Genomic DNA, 14,230 nt, shown 5'->3' with positions numbered 1-14,230 from the left:
TTAAAACCACAATGAAATATCAATCACCTCACACCTGTCAGAATAGGCTGTCATCAATGAATCAACAAACAAGTGCTGGTGAAGATGTGGAGAAAGGGGAACCCTAGTGCACTGCTGGTGGGATTGCAGATTGGGGCAGTCACTGTGGAAAGCAGTATGGAGATACTTCAAAAATTAAAACTATCTGCCTTATGGTCCAATGATTCTACTTCTCGGAATGTATTCAAAGAAACCCAAAACACTAATTTGAAAGAACTTAAGCAATCCTATGTTCAATGCAGTATTATTTATAATCACCAAGATATGGGAGTAGCCAAGGGGTCCATCAGTAGATGAGTGGATAAAACAAAAATGGGACATTTACACAATGGAATACTACTTGGCTGTAGAAAAGAAGAAAGTTTTACCCTTTGCAACAGCATGAATGGACCTGGAGAACATTATGTTAAGTGAAATAAGCCAGTTAAATAAAGACAAATACCATATGATTTCACTTATATGGGGAATCTAGTGAGAAAACTGAAATAATAAGCAAAATAGAGACAGCCTCATAGATAGTGCAGGTGGACAGCTCTGGGTTGGGGATTAGGGGTAGAGGGTTTGAGCAAAAAGGAAAAAGGGCTCATGGACATGAACCACAGTGTGGTGATGGCAGGGGGCATATAAGAGGGATTAATGGTAATGGAAACAATATGATATTTTAAAAAACAAAACCAAAGATCTATTAACTCATTCAATCCTTATAACAAATTGAGGAGGTAAGAAGCTCTGGTATTATCTCCATTTCACAGATGGAGTGACAGAGGCACTTATGAGGTTAAGTACCTTTCCTATTGTCACAGTTAATCAGTAGCACTTAGAAGATTGAACATCCTTTTTAATGCCACATAGCTAGTAATTAGCAGAGCTGGAACTTAAAGCAGCCATAGTTTTTTGTCATTGTGTTTTGCTGCCTCTCCACAAAAGCCTGTGGGCCATGGTCCTGTGATTAATAACAGCATCTTCAACTGGAAACTTGTAAGAAATATAAATTCTCAGGTACATTCCCCAGAACTCTGAATTAGAAATTCTGGAGATGAAACCCAGCAAACTATGTATTAACAAGCTCTTTGAATGATTCTAATTTGTGTTAAAGTTTGGGAACCCCCATGTAGTTCATTACATTTAAGTTATAATTCGCAAAGTGGGTGCTTCTAGTATGTTAGATTAATGCATTCAAGAAGTGATTTGCAATGCTTACTATGTGTTAGCTACCATTACACTTGCAGGTATTGTCATGCAGAGCAAAATCAGAAGCATTCCATGGAAAACAAACAGTCAAGTAAAAACATCAATAAATACAAGACCAAAGTTGGCAGCTGTGATAATTTCCAGGAAGGGAAGGAAAAGTGGGATACTAGAGTATATGACAAGGAGGGGAAGGTGTTGTGGTGTCACAAGAGTCTTTTCTAAGTAAGTGATATGTGAGGACCTATGAAACAAATGGTTCTCAATTTGGCTGCATATTCTAATCACCTAGGGAGCCTTAAAAATGCCAATTCCAAGCCATATCTCAGATCAACCAAATCATAAAGTCAGGGGCAGGGCCCAGCCATCAGCATTTTTAAAGCTCCTCTGTGTTAAGATTGCATAGGAAGTATTTAGACATGATGAAAGAGTGGAGAGCATAAACTTAGTGTCAGAGAAAAACAAATTTCATGTGATTTCACATGTGGAATCTAATGATCAAAACAAATTGGTGAATAGAACCAGAGACATGGATACATGAAAAAAACTGATGGATGTCAGAGGGGAGGTGGATGGGAGGGTCTGGATAAAAGAAGGTGAAGGGATTAGCCAAATGACATATATGCATAACACATGGACATAGACAACATTGTGGTGAAGGCCAGAGGAGGGAGGTGAGGGTTGGGTGGAGGTGGGTAAAGTGGGGGAAAATGGGGGACATCTGCAAGAGTGTCAATAATAAAAATTAAAAAAAAAATAGCAGCTCTCATTTAGAAAGAACATTAAAAAAACAAAGAGGATTTGATGAAACAAAAAAACTAGTACATAAAGGCATAAGATTTGTCTATGCAGAATGCCCCCATTTCGTCGTCGGCAGCCGTCCGTCTCGAGAGACGATGGTGTAGCTTCTTAAGAGTCTATCTGCACCGCCGAGAATGGCTGTGCAGTCCGACTCGGGAGTGACACGGTATCTGTCTCCTCCCGTGTTGAATCGACATCTTGCGATGACGCTGAAGCTACAGAGCCTGGGCAGGGTAATATGGAGGGTCTGCTGTTGCCCATGCAGCAGACCCCCCCTCTCTTCGCAGCTGAAGGGTCCAAGGGAAAGACGGAGTCGATACAGCTTGGCTTCAGGTGCGCCGCAGGAGTTGCCGGTGTTGACTACAACGTCAAACCGCCTTAGGGACTCCGGCTCCGGATTTTCTGTCGGGGTTTACTCCCTTAGCCTTTCCCCTGAAGAGGTATGCCGCAAGGCAGCGGAGGTTTTTTGGAGTCAGAGTTTCCTTCTCTGATGTGCCCTGACTGGAAGATCGAACCAGCGACACTTAGCTCGCAGGCCGACGCTCAATCCACTGAGCCAAACCAGCCAGGTATAGGTAATAGGTAAGTGGGGGAATTTCTAGGAGGCTGGTGGTGCCTGGGTTGTGTCAGCGCTTTTGTTGGAGAGGTTGCACTTGTTTGCAGGTTTTGGCTACAGTGTGGGGGACCATTTTGACCAGTAAGCAGCCCAGTGCCCCTCCGCCCACGGGTGCCCGCCTGGGCTTCACCAGAAACGGAGTTTCCCACCCAGATGTCAGAGGTTGTCTGCTCCAGAAGTGGGAACCAGCTCTGGAAGGATGAGGTCAGGGCTCTCTTCCAAGTGGGGGCCGGCCTGGCCCAGATATGGAAACATGCATAGTAGGCCGTGGTCCCTGGTGTGAGGCTCCTCAGCCCGCATCCAGAGATATGGAGGGCAAGTAGGTAAGGAAGGCGATGGTGCTGCAGTGTTGGAGGGGAGAGCTCCTCTTGCTAACCAGGGGTATTGCACCTCAGGGTTTATATGGGGTTTGTAAGCCACACTTGCCTGGAAAAGGGGGAGGCAAGACTCATGCAGCCCTCCCAGCCGCTCTCCTCGCCGGATGCCCCTTGGAGCTTCCCTAGTGCACTCCTAAGGTGGTGGGTCCAACCCGTGCAGAGGACCGGACGCTTCTTGCTCTGCCTGCAGATCCTTCTCTCCTCCCCGCCCCTGACTTGGGCCTCTGTGCACGATGAGTGTGGTGCTCTGCTTGTGCCCCAAGGCTGAACGTGTTGATACAGCCCAATGTGAACACAGAAATTGGGTCACAGGCGTTCTCCCCTGAAGTGGGAGGCCTGGCGATGGCTGTCCTCTAATGACAGGCAGGGAATGAAGTGATACCAGCTGCAAAGCTGCTTGACAGCCACCACAGTGCCCAGGAGAAGCAAGGAGGGAGTTATCTAAGCCTCAGCAGAGCTGCTGCTCTCAGAGGACAGCAGCCTCCACAAACTGGGACGCAAAGTTCCCATATTTAAGCTACACAGCTCACAGCAGAGCAGGCCCCTCACAGCCTACACATGGGCAGAGGAGAAGGCAGGGCTTCCCCGTGGGCCCCACTGGCAGGGAGGGAGTGGGTGCAGACACAGGCTCTGCACCTACATAGAGAGAACTCACACCCCCTCCCCTCGAGGGGAGGCTCAGGGAGCCCCAGCCCCACAGCTGGACAGAGGGAGCCAGACAATGGGGGCAGGAGGGCCCAGGGCCCCTGACACCAACTTGTTTGGTGACATAGCTCGTTGGGCTCCATCCACCACCCTTGGGGGTCCACCCCAGATTACCTCCTACACATACCAGCAGCCCTTGCTGACATCTGGCTGGTCTCGGGGGCACCCTGTAGGATCTGGGGCACATCCCACATTCTAATTTGGCCTACCCTCCTGGGTAACTCTAGTCTCCAAACCCAGAACCCTCAGAACTGCAGCATCATGCAATCTGGGGCCTGCCAGGCAGAGGTGGGGATGCAGACCTGCTTCCTCCTCAGCTCATGCACATCCTGCATCCCTGCTGCACCTCGAAGCTAAAGAGAAACGCCCATCCCAGGAGTGCTCACTGGGCCATCTATAAATCATCAAGGAACAACTGAGTCAACACATGTGGACTATGCTCCTTCACACAAGCCTTTGTTCACATAGAGTGAATCAGCAACGACATCACACAAGGCATGAGGGATTAACAAGCCCCAGTAGCCCAGAGCAGGTCTTACTGAGGGAGACAGCTAGGTGGCCAACATCTTACAATTAAGAGTCAGAGGGACAGGGTCACAACGAATCTTTTTCCCAAAGTGGAAACGTACAGGGCAGTGCTACGTGACTTGCTCTCTGGATACATTATTCTGGCTTGAAGTACTCTGCTTCTCCTGAGCAGGGAAGGGCATTGAATGCTGTAAGTCTCTCTCACAATAAGACAGAAGACCAAAGTCAGCGGGGTCCGTGTACCGCTGCTTTCCACACGCCGCTCCTGGGCGGGGAAGGGCATTGAATGCATAAAGTCTCTCTTGCGACGGCACAGAAGAGCAAAGTCAGCGGGGTCCGTGTACCGCTGCTTTCCACACGCCACTTCTGGGCGGGGAAGGGCATTGAATGCGTGAAACAGTCTCTCTTGCGACTGCACAGAAGAGCAAAGTCAGCGGGGTCCGTGTACCGCTGCTTTCCACACGCCACTCCTGGGCGGGGAAGGGCATTGAATGCATGAAACAGTCTCTCAAAACGGCACAGAAGAGCAAAGTCAGCGGGGTCCGTGTACCGCTGCTTTCCACACGCCGCTCCTGGGCGGGGAAGGGCATTGAATGCATAAAGTCTCTCTTGCGACTGCACAGAAGAGCAAAGTCAGCGGGGTCCGTGTACCGCTGCTTTCCACACGCCACTCCTGGGCGGGGAAGGGCATTGAATGCGTGAAACAGTCTCTCTTGCGACTGCACAGAAGAGCAAAGTCAGCGGGGTCCGTGTACCGCTGCTGTCCACACGCCGCTCCTGGGCAGGGAAGAGCATCGAGAGATACCATGAACAGAGCACACCGCATTTGGCAAGAGCATCGCACCTGTTATGCCTGGCCTTAGAGCGCAAGTGCCACATGCACATCAGTCGGCCCGGGAAGCTCTAAGCAAAGCCCAGGAAGATAGCAGCCGGAAGAACCTTCCACAGGTCATATTCAACGATCAGCCCTAGGAGGCATAATCTGGAAGGTGGGGTCACCACACCCACACTGGGTGTCTTAGGGCTTGCAGCAGACGGGTGAGAACCGCACTCACCGCCTTTGGGCACTGGAGCCTGAGTCAGCATGGTTATCAAGACATGGAACTGTCCTCCCACCAAGCCAGTGAGACATATCCCTGCCGCCAGGGTAGAACCATGTGTCCGGTGATAGTCAAACTCAACAGGCCTGATGTCTGCAGAGCAAGCTTTAGCCACCCACACCACTACTAATCTGGTGGTACAATCCGCACATTTCCAATGAAAAAAAATACCTCGCCGGCTGGCCAGGTGAGCCACAGGTCATGCGGGCATACTAGGACCATGGCCCGGTCACTCATCCCCACCACCACCCCATTGCCACATCCGCAGAGCTCCCACAGCCATCTGGTCAACCCCACGGATTTGGTGGGGTAAATGGGAATTGGTGTAGTCTGGCTGAGCCTCCAGATAGAAACTAAATTCCTACGGAGGTGCCCCCCCAGGTGAAGGCATGCTGGTGGCCGCCCACCTCTGAGCTCTCCCACATGGTCTCTGTGCCAGCCGCCACCTGCAGAGTCAGCAGAGTCCTGAGACGAAGGGCACTCCTTGCAGAGGCCGATACATTTCTAACATCCCAATGCCACAAGAACCAGACGATTACATGTAGTGCCACTGGCATCCTAGAACTTCTGCCTGGTTCATGGCAGACAAATTCTGTGCCACCACAACAGAAAACAAAGGAAGCACCCGACACACGCAATGCGCACCATCAGGGAGACGGGACCAGCACTGCAGGATGGCAAGGATGCAACCCCCATGGGCCCCCATTTAATACAATGCATTTAATACATTGAGGCATAAAACAGATTAGCTTCTAATTAAAAGCTATTAGTGCACATATCTGGATTAGAGGAGATGTTAAGAAGAGTGGAAAGTAAAATATGAAAAGATAAATGAGTTTTTTATTTCACATAAAATAAAACTCTAAGTATTTATGGAGTGACTACTAAGTGCTTTCTACCAGAAGCTGTGAAGATAAACTTGAATTTGCAAAGCTTTTCCTATCCCAATAATTTCAGGGTGTGCCGATGTAATGCTTCCAGGAAAGGCAGTTTTTATTTTATTATAAATTTGTAACATGATTAAGGTTATGTACCTACTCAGGTGGAAAACATTGCGTTGGCAAAAAGTCTGTTTAGTTTTTTCCATGAAATAAAAGACACATTTGCCATTTTCACCAATAACTATTGATTTGGATATTTCTCCTGCTATTAGCTTCTAGTGAGTACAGGCCAGAGGTGCTGCTAAACATCTTCTGATGCATAAGGCAGCCCCACAGCAAATAATTGTTTGGCCAAAATGTCAATATACCAAGAAATTTTGCAAACTATTTTTGACACATCTGATTAGTCTCAGTATTTTCTCCATACATTGAACAAATCTTTTGTGCATTTCAGTTGCATTTTTACCTTCCTTGAAATAATAACGCATAATACACTAAAAATGTTAAGTATTTTCTCCATCTTCAATATTAAAATAGCTGCACAAAAATTCACCAGCTTTGATAAGGTTTTTAAAATGCATGCTGATATGTCAGCTGTCACAATACAATCTAAAAAAATTGTTTGAAATGAAGTTAAAGACAGCTAAGCACTACTAGAGCCATCACACACACACACACACACACACACACACACACACAACAAAAACAAAAACCTGAATAAAATTTTTGGCCAACCCAATAATTAAAAGTACATAAACTATGGTTCTGCTCAACATCTAATTTTCAAGACCAAGTGAATAGAATTAATAGCAGAATAAAGTCAGTTGAATAAATATATTAGACTAGCATATGAAAGATTAATTATATTGCTGGCCTCAATTAATAGCTCCCCTGGGTCCACACTCTGGCCAATGAGACTTTGCAGTTGCTCCCTTCAAGAAATGAAGTTTATTTCCTTAGCCATTGACTCTGAGCTGGTCTTATGATTTGCTTTGAATAATAGAGAAAAGAACTTGATAATATGCCACTTCTAAGTCTCAACCTTAACAAATCTTACATGATAGTGTTCTTTCTTGTTCAGCTAGCCCACTAGAGAATGAGAGAGGCCCATGGTTCAATCATCCAATTGTCTCAGCCAACAGCCAGTCAACTCCCAGACTCAGAACTACCTAGATGATCCACAGGGACCACAGACACATGATGGAACTCAGCCAAGATAAGAAGCATCCACCTGCACCCAGCTTAAATTGCTGACTTGCAATGATTGAGAACATAAGCTAAATAAACAGAATTGTAAGCTAAATAAATGGTTATTATTTAAAACTATCATGGTTTGTTGTGATTTGTTGTACAGCAATAGCTAACTGATAAAATAAGTTTTAGGAAACTTTAAAATAATTTTCTATAATATGTTTAGTGAAATGAGTCAAGAGATTCCTTCCAAACAATAACTCTTGTGAGAACAATGCTAACTAAAAATAAAAATTATAAATACTAATTATACTTTCTCTATTGCAGCTGTCAGGCTCTGTTCTTTTACTGTAATATAATTATCGAATTAACTTGGTTCAAACCTAAGATGGGAAAGTTTCTAAGTGGCAACGATTTGTCTTTCTTGGTAAAAATGAGAACATTAAAGGAATATGTTGAGTCTGTAATTGTGTGACATGCTATTTTTTGGCAACAATGATTTTGGAGGAAGAGGCTCCAACATGGACTTTTGTCCTCTTAAAAAATAATCACATAATCCTGCTTCCCTATCCCAAGGCCACAAATAACTTAATTGAACTGTATAAAACAAGACACACACATAAGCAAGCTCCTTCACTCTACAACTTGGTGCTCATGCATGTTTCTGTGTGCGTGTGTGTGTGTGTGTGTGAGAGAGAAAGAGAGAGAGAGAGAGAGAGACAGAGAGAGAGAGAGATGCTGTATTTGCTTTATCATCAGTTTTGATAGGCTCTGGAAGAGAAACCTGGGGCTAAACCACTTAATCGTGTCATGAAATGTCTCTGACACATCTTCTAGAGTGTTGAGTCTTCTGTGAGGCCCCCATGTCTAGCTGCCATTTGCTAATGGGCCTTCCTCCATGAGTAAGGAAGCTAGCTCATGTGTTGGACATGCATTGTCGGCAGCCGTCCGTCTCGAGAGACGATGGTGTAGCTTCTTAAGTGTCTATCTGCACCGCCGAGAATGGTTGTGCAGTCCGACTCGGGAGTGACGCGGTATCTGTCTCCTCCCGTGTTGAATCGACATCTTACGATGATGCTGGAGTGTCCTCTCCAGTGAAGCTGAAGCTACAGAGCCTCGAGAGACGATGGTGTAGCTTCTTAAGAGTCTATCTGCACTGCCGAGAATGGCTGTGCAGTGCAACTCGGGAGTGACACGGTATCTGTCTCCTCCCCTGTTGAATCGACATCTTGCAATAACGCTGGAGTGTCTGAAGCTACAGAGCCTGGGCAGGGTGATATGGAGGGTCTGCTGTTTCCCATGCAGCAGACCCCCCCTCTCTTCGCAGCGGAAGGATCCAAGGGAAAGACGGAGTCAATACAGCTTGGCTTCAGGTGCACTGCAGGAGTTGCCGGTGTTGACTACAACGTCAAACCACCTTAGGGACTCCGGCTCCGGATTTTCTGTCGGGGTTTACTCCCTTAGCCTTTTCCCTGAAGAGGTATGCCACAAGGCAGCGGAGGTTTTTTGGAATCAGAGTTTTCCTTCTCTGATGTGCCCTGACTGGAAGATCGAACCAGCAACACTTAGCTCGCAGGCCGACGCTCAATCCACTGAGCCAAACCAGCCAGGGTAAGGGGGGTGGGGGTATATAAGGGGACTAAATGGTAATGGAAAAAAATAAATAAATAATTAAAAAAAAAAAAAAAAAAACAAGAAAATTGGCCCTATTGTTGCATCTTCCTTTGGATCATCCCTCTGCCAAGATTGGAATGGCTCACTAATATCCAGCATATTTAGCTGGATTCCTAGTTTTCATAAGAGAAGTACACCCTTCTCTTGTGGTTGATGAACAAAATTATTTGGCTCTATCAAATTCTTGCCTAATTTTAAGCCATATTCTTCCCTATGGCCCTTCATTTTCAAATACCACCAAGTATTTGGCTGATTTGATATAGAATTTAAGCAACTGAAAAATTTATAATTAGGGTTTTAGATCTGGTCTTGTTTTCCAATAGATAAAAGAGCATGAGAAACATGCTCATAACTGCAGTTAGCTGAGGGGTTCTGAAGCATGGTTATATAGTCTGGGTTATGCCATCTTACTGATATCTGTATGTGTTTTATATCTTTGAATATACTTGTATGTACATACAACATCAGAATCTCAAAGCTGGGAGATGAAATTTTTAAAAAATATTAAACTATGTTTTGATTTTTAATGATCAATCTTTTGCTGAGTTCCTGAAATATCCATTTTCAGTAAATGAAGGGGTCTATGCTATCTCTTAGAAGTACTTTGGGTTGCTGGCTGAGGGTGTAGTTTTTCTCCCTGTCCAGTTCTGCCAGCATCATTTTCTGTTTTCCCTTAAGCAGGGTCTGAAAGAACCACCTGCCATGGACCACTGATTATGGGAATAGTTTAGAGGCTCATGGCAAGACAGTGTCATGCAGTGGAATTGACACTGATTTGGAAGTTGGAGACTCAACTCTAATTCTTGCCTTGAACTCTTTCCTGAGTGACCTTGGGGAAGTCATTCAGCCATCAACTCATTCCTATTTCATCTAGAAAACAAGAAAGTTGGAGTTGACAATCTCTTAAGTTCCTTGAAAGCTATTTCTTATTACCGTAATTTTGAGTACCATGTCAGTACTCACTGACAGGGGCACAATATGTATGATTTTATTTGTTTTGCTTCAAGACCTAAAATATTAGGCTAAAGAACTTTAAGGTGTTCCCCCCACAACACACACACAATCTGGCTTTAATAGACAGGCTATGAACCTTAAAGCCTTAGTGCCCATGTCTTGGTAGTATTTACGATTGAATGTCGATCATAAAATAATTAGAGGTATTTTCATTTAATATGTTTAAAGTAAAAATTTTGGTGCTTAAAAGGTTATGTTTCTATTTTTTGAAGCTTCTACTCATAGGAACATGAAATAATGCATGAGATTCACTAGTTCTGGAACTATTAATCAGAGGAGTTATAGGCTTTCTAGCAACTACTTTAAGCTATCTCCTCAGAAACATATTTTAATGCAAATAATCAGTTGAGGAGTTTTATTGTAATCCAGAAGATGCTTCCCTTTTAAGAAAATGCTTTTTGTTTTTTTTTTTCAGGAAAATACTGTATTTCTGATTAATTTTGGCTAAGGCTTAAGAAATGATTTATGGGTTTCAATTGACCCATTTGTTATTTATCCAGACAAAATGAGTTTTCTATTGATTGGTTGTCTCCTCTGATTACATTTTATCTCTGGAGTGGGATCTAAGGATGAAAGAAACAGAGATGATGAGAAATGTATTTTCTTTTATCTGGGAAAGCTTGGGAAAAAGACATCTTATAGGAAATGGTTCTTCCTTGTTTCATGGGTGGTAAACTGATGCATCATATACTGAAATTTGTGTAATCACGTGCTCCTTCACTGGTGTAAGACACTTATAAGGACAATAACGCAGGGGACTAACCCTTTATGCTATATATTATTTTATTCCATTATCCTGACATGACAGTTGAGAGAGGATGGTTTATGTGACTAATTCTTATAGTATGTTTTATTTGCACCATTCACTACATTCGCATTGTAAAGTTTAAAAATATTTATAGTGGCAGCCTAGAAGGTATTTTCAGTTTTTTTTTTTTTTGTGTGTGTGTGTATTAACTTTATATTGAAGTATAATTCACAGGCATAAAAACAAATATGACCTAAGCAGATAGCTTGATGCATTTTATGAACTCAACACATATGTAACCAACATTCATTCAGATCAAGAAACAGCCCTTTTCCAACTTCCAGGGCTCTTCCTCCTGCTTTCTCCCTGAGCAAGTGTAACTGCTCTCCTGACTCCTAACAGCAGGGTTTAATTTTACTTATTTTTGTCTGTATATAAAATGGATCATACAGTATTACTCCTTAAGGTTTGGCTTCTTTTGCTCAACATTGTGTTTGTGTGGTTCATTATATCATCGTCATTGCTGTGTGAACTTATACAACTCTTTCATCCACTGCTGATGTGCATTTGGGCAATGTGGGGCTGTTAGGAACAATACTGTTATGAACATTCTATTGTATTATTATCTTCTAGTGAACATATGTACTCATGTTTTTAAAAATATGCCTAAGTATAAATTTGTGAGTCATAGGTATACATTTTTTCCCTAAATATAATATTAGAGTTGCATATGCAGAATTGACTAAATTATGAAACTAAAAATTGATTTGCTTAAAACTTGAAGTAAGTGCTGTTTAGAGAAGAAAGGATAATGTGAAGGAACATATTTTTATTATGGGCATACATGTCAGGTTGTCTGAGCTAGCGTCAGTTCCTACATTTGAAGGGCACGACTTGGAAAGTGTGCTGACCCAGCTGTTTTCTGCTGGGCTGCTCCTGGCCCAGTGTTCTTGCCACATAAACTTTTCTAGCCCAAACCTTGAAAGTGTTACGGGAAGTGGCATCTGCTCTTTTGTGTTCTTTTCCAGCACCAGGTTGCTCATCTTTCCTTGTTTCCAGTTGAGGTAATGTACTGACAGTTGTCAAGATGAATCATGGTTCTTTCTCAGACACACAGGGAGACCAAGTTTATGACTAATAGGCAACTCTTCTGGACACAGGATGAGCCACCAAGAGCTACCCTTGTCCAGGCAAGTTCAGGCCTGAGGTTCACTTGACAACCAGCCTGGAAAGCAGGCATCGGCAGAACAGTTCTTTTTATTTGCTTCTCTGGTTTTGAATATGTGTAGCTTTCTCTCAATCCCCTGCATTTCCTCCAAAAAGTTGTATTAGATTATTTGTAGTCCCTAACGTTTGTCTGTATGTTTCTGCATGTGCTCAAAATTCAGTGAGGGTGAATGTGAATGGAAGCCTTGAGGGAGATGTGGTCTGAGGCTAATCCCAGTGGTAACTGAATATTGTCTTCCTTCTGCCTGTTTTTTATTTCCTCTGCCTCACCTCCCTCCTTTGTCCAGGTGTCACTGGATCAAAATAATGGAGGTCTTGAAAGCATGGAAGAGAAATGAGATGTGAGGAGGGGCAATTGGGGTCTATGGGTGGTAGGTGCTGATTATCTGTATAAGTGTTTCAGGTCTCCTTAGATGTTTTTGGAAACCATTTTCCCAATTGTCCCAAGTTGGCTTTTCTCTGACATTGCTCAAGAGTTGTGTATATGTGGGAGAAGGGGTGGGCTGGGTGGGTGGGGGAGAAATGGAGGGAAAAGTGGAACAACTGTAATAGAAAAACAATAAATAAATAAATAATTTTAAAAAAGAGTTGTGTGTGCATGTGTGTTAGGAGAATGTCAACACTTGGTTTTGTAATCACCTGTACGTTGCTGGTTCTGCAACATCTTCATAGAACCAGCCTTTACAATTATAAAAGAACATTTGATACTGGTTAACTACAAGTAGGTATTTCCTTATGTGTGAATTGGAATTAGCCCCCTCTCTTTGCAATATCTTTCTGCCTCAGTGTCAATCAGAGAAAGCCTTGGATCCTCTTGCTTGAAGGACAGAAGAGGTGGGGGTTTAACTTAGTTTCAAAAGAATGGACAATTTCATTCTCATCTGCCAAAAGCACTGTTTATTGAAAAAAAAAACCTTTCAGAGTGGGCTCAATTAAACCCAGGCAGTTTGATTTAACTCGTTTTTAATTGCAATGGATTACTTTTTCTGGCACAGAGCCACTCAGAATTTTATCTGCAAGTTTCCCAGATAATCTCAATTTTCTTGCACCATTTTCTCAGCGATGTTCAGAATTCCACTGCATTTTTTCATTATCTGGGGTATGTTTTGTATCCCTTACATCACTGGTGGAGATTGGTAGGTTTCCTCTTTACAGATCTGCAACCTGTCTCCAGAGGTCAAGCTTATTTCATATAGAACTAGAGGGATCCAACAATGGTGGCTGCATCTCTATATTCAGTAATTAATTTTCTGCTTTAAACTTTCAGTTGTTATTGACTAATTATTGTTGCAAAGAAGGGTCTATTGCCATCTCTGATAGAAAAAGAGTAAGAGTAGAAACGGAGGAGTTAGTGTTAGGAAAAGAGCTGTCATTAACTTTGACCACTATGCTTTTCAAAGTGTGGTCGCTGCACCTGCAGCATCAGCATCACTTGGGCACTTCTTAGAGAGACAAACCTACTGAACCAGAAATTCTGGGGTTGGGCTCAGCAATCTGTGTTTTAACAAGTCTGAAATAGGCTAAATTTTGGGATCAGCTTCTCTCATAAAAGATTTTCTTTGTCACTCTTAAATATTAAGACATTTTAAACTTTGGGAGAAGTTTTTCTTTTTTTTTCTCTCTCTTTTTGGCATTTGCTTTTGGTTCCAGTGGTGGTAATTTGTAATGCAAGTAAAATGACAGATATAATATAAATGAATGTAAAATATTAGCTGCAATTTCCTTAAGTCTGGGCTCTCTTTTTCTCCAGGGAAAGGGTGATAGGAGAGCCACTATGAATTATATTGACTTTCTATCCCATCGTGTATATGAAAAATGTAATTAAGTCTCTACTCTTAGGTTTGTAACCTGAATGCCTGCTGGACCAGGCTCTCCCTCTTGATTTTATAAATAAAGTTTCTATCTTTTTTCATGTTTTTCTCATGGTTGCTTCAAAACAGTGTTTTGGTTTTCTATTTCTTTCAATTTCTCTCATAACATATTTAATTATGGGCTTCTCTTAGGTATATGTAACAACACAGAATTCTTGCATTACAACTGGAAAGAAGAGAATTCAGAAGAAGGCTGCCTTACTGCTGCTATGTCAACAAGTCATGATAGCTATTCTACATGTCTGCTGTGAGATAAATAAGGAATGGGAG

Source organism: Furipterus horrens, unplaced genomic scaffold, assembly GCF_987537825.1.
Source record: "Furipterus horrens unplaced genomic scaffold, mFurHor1.1.pri manual_scaffold_8, whole genome shotgun sequence".
Classification (NCBI taxonomy): Eukaryota; Metazoa; Chordata; class Mammalia; order Chiroptera; family Furipteridae; genus Furipterus; species Furipterus horrens.
The sequence above is the reverse complement of the archived record's forward strand: the minus strand, read 5'-3'. Positions refer to the sequence as shown.